Below are 7,005 nucleotides of genomic sequence, written 5' to 3' on the forward strand. Positions count from 1 at the left end.
ATCCCAGTGCGACTTAGCTCATAGTCCCTTTTCTATGGACAAATGTCAGTCGTTGAATTATACACAGTATTTTAAGTACTACAAAATTCCTAAACCCTTAAATATAACTTTTAATTTTAAATTAAAAATATTCCAATGGCTAATAACCCTTAAATAAAATCTTGAATACAAAAAAAAAAGTTTTATTTTCTATTTGATTGTGTATTAAATGTGCTTAAGTATTTTTTTGTGTTTTCCTGGTAAGAAAATTACAAGCCACTAAGGTCACTTCATAATGCAAATTAAAGTCACATTTGGCATAAAAGCCAAAAGGCAACTCACCGGCACTTTATTTTGTCTTCTAGTTTTCTGCGTCATGCCCATATATGTATTAGGTACACACTTCAACAAATTAACCCTAACTTCAGTTCCATTCGCTTTGGTTTTATTTTTTAAATAATTTGTTTTGATTCTATTTTAAAATAAGTTTTGTACAAGATTTTTGAAGTTTTTTAATTTCACAATATATTTTTATATAATATTTTTTAATTATTTTAAATATAAAATATTTATTTTTATATCGTAAAAATTAAAATTTAATCTATTGTAATTATGAATTTTTTTAACTTGTTAACCAAGACTATTTAAAACACAACAATTTAGATCGATTTTCGATTTCTCAATTTCTTTTCCCAGCCTTACAACAAATTGCCAAATCTTAAGCGTTTTATTTTCTAATTTAATGCATTTAACATATCTAATTATTTTTGAGAGATTATATTTTTAGAATTTAAATCTACGTATTTACAATCTCATTCATTATTTTCAAAATATGATATCATGATAATTAATATCGTGTGGGTAAATATATTTATTAGTATAATTTCAGATTTATGACTAATTTTGCATATACATAAATTATTTTTTAAAATATTTAACATAAAAATAATTTAATGGTTAAATTTGAATCCCATCTCACAAGTAACTTTATGCACAATAACAAAAATAGTGCACAGTTTGAAAAGGATAATCTATGCCCACTATCCACTATGTTCATATCTTGTTTGACAAAATAGGGAAAAAGGAAACCGTGGAAAAGGCAAAATGAATGTGGTCCATTTATTTATCTTATTATATAATAAATTTTGACAATCTCATTTGAAAGCTTCAATAATTAATTGCTTCTTTTTTTTTTAAAGAAATTAGAAATTAGATATCAAAATCAAACAATTAATTATAATTTGGACCAAATACCTAAATAATATCATTCTTAAATTATTGGTACCTTGAAGTCCAAGCAAGGTTCAAAAGATTTTTTTTTTCCTGCTAATGGAAAGTGAAATCCCATTGAATCAGCATAACCCAAAGTCCATTTTCTAATGCTATGATGTTTCCCTATATAACTAATGGGCAGCAACAAATTGAAAGCTATATATCTGTTCAGTCATTTTCAAAAATAAAAATAAAATAAATAATGGATTCCCCCTTTTCATTAATTTATATTTTTAAGGGAAAAATTCTCTTTAGTACCTCTTAGTTTCAATATTAAGCAAATTAGTCCCTTATAAAAAAAATTTAAAATAATTTGATCCCTGTCAATTTTGAAAGTAAGCAACCAAGGACAATTAATCACAACTATCAGTTGTACATATTATTTATTGGTATAATAATAAATTTAGTTACATATTTTGTAAAGTTAGCCTTGATTTAATAAACTTAGTCCACAATATTTATATGTTTTAAGAATTTGATCTTGATTTAACAAATTTAGCTTGTAACATTTACACATTATGTCAATATTTATACAAAATGTATAAATATCAAAAACTAAATTTATTATTATATCAATTAAAATTATGTACAGTAAACAATTGCTCCTTAAAATGTCGGAGGTTGGAAGCGTCTATGGTGAACAAAAGAAGATGAGCAACAAGACAGACAGTCTACATTGCCCCCATTTCCATCAACAATTGTTCAAATGATCCTCTACTAATTTTCTCCTATATCCCCCCACTTTTATTTGTTTTCTTATCCCCTTGTCAAATTCATGCTTGTCTATATCCAACCTTTTATGTCATTTTCTTACCAAAATTTCCTTCTCTCCCACCTTAATTTTTGATATGTTTCAATCACACCCCATAATGCACTGTCTTGAAAATCTTATAAGCTTACAAAAATGGATTAGATATATGATTTTAAAGTTTAGAATCAAACGCCAAATGAAGCTTAAATTCGATGTAACCTAAGCAAGTAAGCTTATGGATATTTCAAGTGACTATAACCCTAAACTTTTGATGATTAAGAAAACTTGGGTTTGGTGGCTTTGTTTTGAACTTTATCAACTCCTCCACCATGAACAAATAAATGTAGAAAACTCATATGCTTTTGAAGCTCCACAATATGGCCTTTTTAGATGCAAAAGTTTGGACCACTCTTTTATTCTATACTCCTATCATTGTATGTAGTCATAAAACAATATTCTAGTTGAGCATTTAAGTGTTTTAACTATGCCAATACGGTCCCCTTGTATCTACGCTTACATAGGTTAATAAAATACCTAGAGATCTCCCCTAAAACCAAAAGGAAAAAAGTGAATATGCTCCAAATAGAATAGGGGGAAATAAAGGTATGATGTTGGCCATGCAATTGTACCTGCTCCATCATATATTTTGATGTCCAAAATTTTAAGTCGAGATGTATTGCATATTTGTCACCAAACCATAAGTTCACTAGTTATGAATTGTGTGGAAGAATATAATTTGGAATTGTTCAATTTAAGTTTTACAGGTCTTTCAGGATTTAAATTTTCTTTAATTACAAATTAAATATTTGAATCCATGTCATTTGTTGAGACTAAAAAAGATAAATTTGGATTTCGTACTCACAACACAACCCAAATCCCATCCACAACATACATCAATTGGTATTCGTCATTTGTACCTTGTTGTATGGATTTAAATATCTGAAGTTACACTTGAAAAGAGTTTGCTTAATAGGTTGTGGTATTGAATGATGGGAAAATTCGTTGAATGAACAACATCAACAGCAGCAGTACTTAACCATTGAGTTGGGGATTAGCCTGCAATGCATGAAAAGTTTGAAGTAATCCATCGACAGTCGTGTGATTTATCCATAACAATATTAAATTCTGTATTCAATGATCAAAATCCAATTCCTAGCTGTATCGGCTCTACAATCAAGGTAGTTGAAGGCATGAATAATATTTTAGCAGGCAAGGAAAACAAAAAAACCTAGTTGGGACCCAAAAATTATTATTTGTATTTACAATGACCATGAGTCGTTATCGTTATTTAAAAAAGATAATATAAGATTAGTACACTTTGATCACTTTTCTTCTTTGTTTAAAACGATCAAGTTTTGCAATGAATCCAAGCATATAGGACAGTGAGTGTAATGCAATTCCATCTTAATTTGGACCAACTCACGAGAAGCTAAGGACCACCGACCTGTATGAAATGATGGCAGCTTCGGGTGTTTGTTGGGCATGGTCCCGCCAATAAGAGTTTTGTTTGTCTCATGCATGGTAATTTTCTAAGCAACCAAACAGGCACTCTTCATAATTCTCTTTTGATTTGAGTTTAAATTCCATTGACGACAATAATAATTGAAGAAAAGACACCTCCCCATTTCCAACGAGAAGATAGGTTTACAGCTATAAGCTCCCATTGTTTGAAAGAGAAAGGTAAGACTACTCATTTATTCTTATCAAGCCACTTATGTAGGCATAAATTACTTGTATTACCTTAGTTTAAACTTGGACACCCCTTTTCCTACAAATAATGTTTTTCTATATCTAAAGGTCAATTTTGTTTTTTGAGCATGCTTTATTTATTATTGCTACTATTATTAGAGTGTAGTTCACTCACTTTTACTAATTTATTTTTAAATAAAAATAAACTTATATTTATTAACTTGAAAATAAATTATATTAATAATTAATTTACTCATATATTATAAATATATATATGCGCGATTATATATGATTTTTAATATTCATTTTAGGAAAATATAAATATGTGCTTCTTAAAATTTAAATTTTACTTATTCATTCGTACACTCAATTTTTTTAATTATTGAAAATTGAATTTCATATATAATATATATAAAATATTTCTTTCTTTAAAAATAAATGAGAAAGCTATTAAAGATATTATTGAAATCATATAGATTAATTTATTAATTTAGTTACCAATTGTGTATTTCTTTTTCTTTTTGAATAAGCATCACACAAGAAAAAAAAAACTAATCCATATATATAGATCCATTCTTGATATTTTTGTGGCTCTAGGCAAAATAATAAAATATGGATTTAGGTTCTTAAAAAAATGGGAAAAAAATTGGAGAATTTTTTTTTTAAATTCCTTAAAAGTTGGTAAAAATAAACTTTTTGGGCCCTTGAAAGCTAATTTTTTTTTTGGAACTCTTAAAAGTTGCTAAATTTTTTTTGACTTTTTAAAGTTAAAAAAAAGAATTTTTTGAATATTTTTCAACTTTGGGCCCTGGGCGGCCGCACCTCCAGACAACCCCTAGAGTCGGGCCTGCATATATATAATCCTTAAAAAGTCAATTTATTTTATTAGAAGTAATTTTAAAACAACTGATATTTTAATTACTTTATTTTGTTTTTAATTGACTTACCTCTTAGGTTTATAAGATTTAACAAAGATAATAAATTTTTATGTGATATCAATTACATAATATATATAAATAAAACATGTAATAAACTTAACAATAAGTAAGGTGAAGCCGAATTTAGGCTTTGAATTTTAAAGCATGACCACGACTCATATCTAAATTTTTCATCAATTCTTCTGATTTAAACAAGTAACTAAAATGAAATATTGAAATACATTTACCAATATATGTAATATTTAAACAAGTAATTTGTAAATCAAATTAAATACATTTACTAATAATTTTTTCTTTATCACATTGAAATATTGATATTAAATATATGATTTATTTATTTTTATTTAATCAGTTGTTTTTATTCTAATCAATAATTTTTACTTGTATTTACAATGAATTATTTCTTAATATTTGATTGTTATTTAATTAGGAGGTATTTTATAATATTTAATTATTTTTTAAAAATATAACAATAATTAAATATTAAGTACAGTAGGGGCAAAAGGTAGTATAAATTTAAAATTCAACCATCTAAATATAATTGCCAATTACGCAATTGATTCAATAACAAATTTGTGTGAGTATCAAGTTGATTTGCATGAATTTTATGGTTTGATTCTTATATTTATAAACCTTTTTTCCCTTCTTCATTGTAATGTACTTATTCATTTGTATAAAAAAAACCATTTAAAGAAAAATTCCGCATTAATCTGAAAAGTGGGACCTTTGTGGATAGAATCTTATCATGTATCTCTATTATGTTTTACATGAAAATTGTATACTATTATTTTACCTTACCTCTTAATTGAATTGATATCATAAGTTAATCGTACATCAACTTCACTGATAAATAATAAAAAAAACTTATTATTTTACAAAATAATAAATATTAATACAATGATAAATGTAAGGCCCAATTTTAGCACGGGGCCCAATAAACAACAGTCTAGAATTACAAAGCCCAGTTACAACCAAACTTAAAACCCAAAATATACAAAGTAGCCCAACAGGCCCAAAACAAAACCCTAGCCCAAACTAAAACCCGAAACAGAAAATAAGGAAGCAGCACGCCCCTTTGACCAGCGCCGCATGTTCGTCGGCCGCCCTACATCCCGCTCCTCCACGTTCGCACCCACGTACCACATCAGTGCCCACGTCCACAACGCCACCCACAACCTGTAATAGTTGAAAATCAGTTGTAAAAAGGGCTATAAAAGTCTCATGAAATTATTGTTTTGGGGAGATTTTTTTGGATAAAAATACGCACAATCGATAGAGAAGAAGAGAAAACAATTTTAAAGGTGGTTTCTAGCTTTCGTTTTTTTGTTTCCTCTTTTTTTTTTGTTTTTTTTTCTTTCATTTTCTTCACTTTCTTTTTCTACACCTACGAAAATCAAAAAAGGAAAAGAGAAAGACTTACCTGAACTCGCGGTCATGGCACTGGAGAGTCCTTCTCCGTCGTCGGGATTAGGCTCAAAAATGGGGTGGTCGGATGGCCTCTCTATGATCTGTTGAAGGAGAGCAAAAATGGGGGTGTTAGGGATTTGGTTCTTCTTTTTAAGAAGAGAAAGAAACTTTGTTTTTTAAAGAAGAAAAATGGAAATGATAGTTTAAACCAAATTTGAAACGTCGTCGTTTAAGAAAGAGAAGAGCTGTTCATTTTGGAATTGGGATATTTTTGGCGAATGGTCCCTCTTCTTCGCAATGGTATTTGATTGAGTTCCTTTTCTTTTTTAATTTTGACCCTATTTTTTATTTTAATTGCATTTTGATCCTCCCTCAAGTTGTGCGTTTGGAGAGAAAGGGATATTTTCAGGAATAGTCCCTCCACTTTATTCGTACATGTGATTTAATCCTTTTCTTATTTATTTATTTTTGATTTTCCCCGAAATCCAATTTTAGGTTTTGTTTTAGTCCTTTTTCATTATTTTTGTTGTTTCATTTTCAAATTAATTAATTATTTGTAATATTATTAGTTATATTTTTCATTATTATTTATTTTTCATTATTACTTCTATTATTATTATCATCATACTATTAAATTAATTTGCTTAATATTTAGTATTTATTCGCTTGATTATTTATTTATCATTCTGTATAGAGATTTGTTTTATTTTCATCCCTTTTGCAAATTTGTATTTTATTTACTTATTTCAAATTTTTTATATAGTATTGATTTCAAGCAATTTTATTTTATTTTTTTTGATATTTCATATTTTAAATAGTTTTATCTTGATTGAGTTTTATATATTATTACTTTAAATTATCTTATATATTATTCATTTTATATCGTTTTATATAATGTTTTATTTTATATCAGTACAAGTTATTTCATATATTGTTTATTTTGAGTTTATTTTATATATTATTTATTTT

At 27.3% G+C, this 7,005-nt stretch overlaps 1 long non-coding RNA gene across 1 annotated transcript; it reads right to left on the bottom strand.

Moving 5' to 3' along the window:
* Positions 1 to 5,480: 5,480 nt before the first annotated feature.
* Positions 5,481 to 6,538, bottom strand: LOC107925694 (uncharacterized). The gene is made up of 2 exons (XR_001692043.2): positions 6,050 to 6,538; positions 5,481 to 5,805 (listed from the first exon to the last, which is right to left on the bottom strand). It is a non-coding gene; the product is annotated as an uncharacterized lncRNA (long non-coding RNA).
* Between the last annotated feature and the right edge of the window lie 467 nt (positions 6,539 to 7,005).

The sequence above is a fragment of the Gossypium hirsutum genome, chromosome A12, assembly GCF_007990345.1.
Source record: "Gossypium hirsutum isolate 1008001.06 chromosome A12, Gossypium_hirsutum_v2.1, whole genome shotgun sequence".
Taxonomy (NCBI): Eukaryota; Viridiplantae; Streptophyta; class Magnoliopsida; order Malvales; family Malvaceae; genus Gossypium; species Gossypium hirsutum.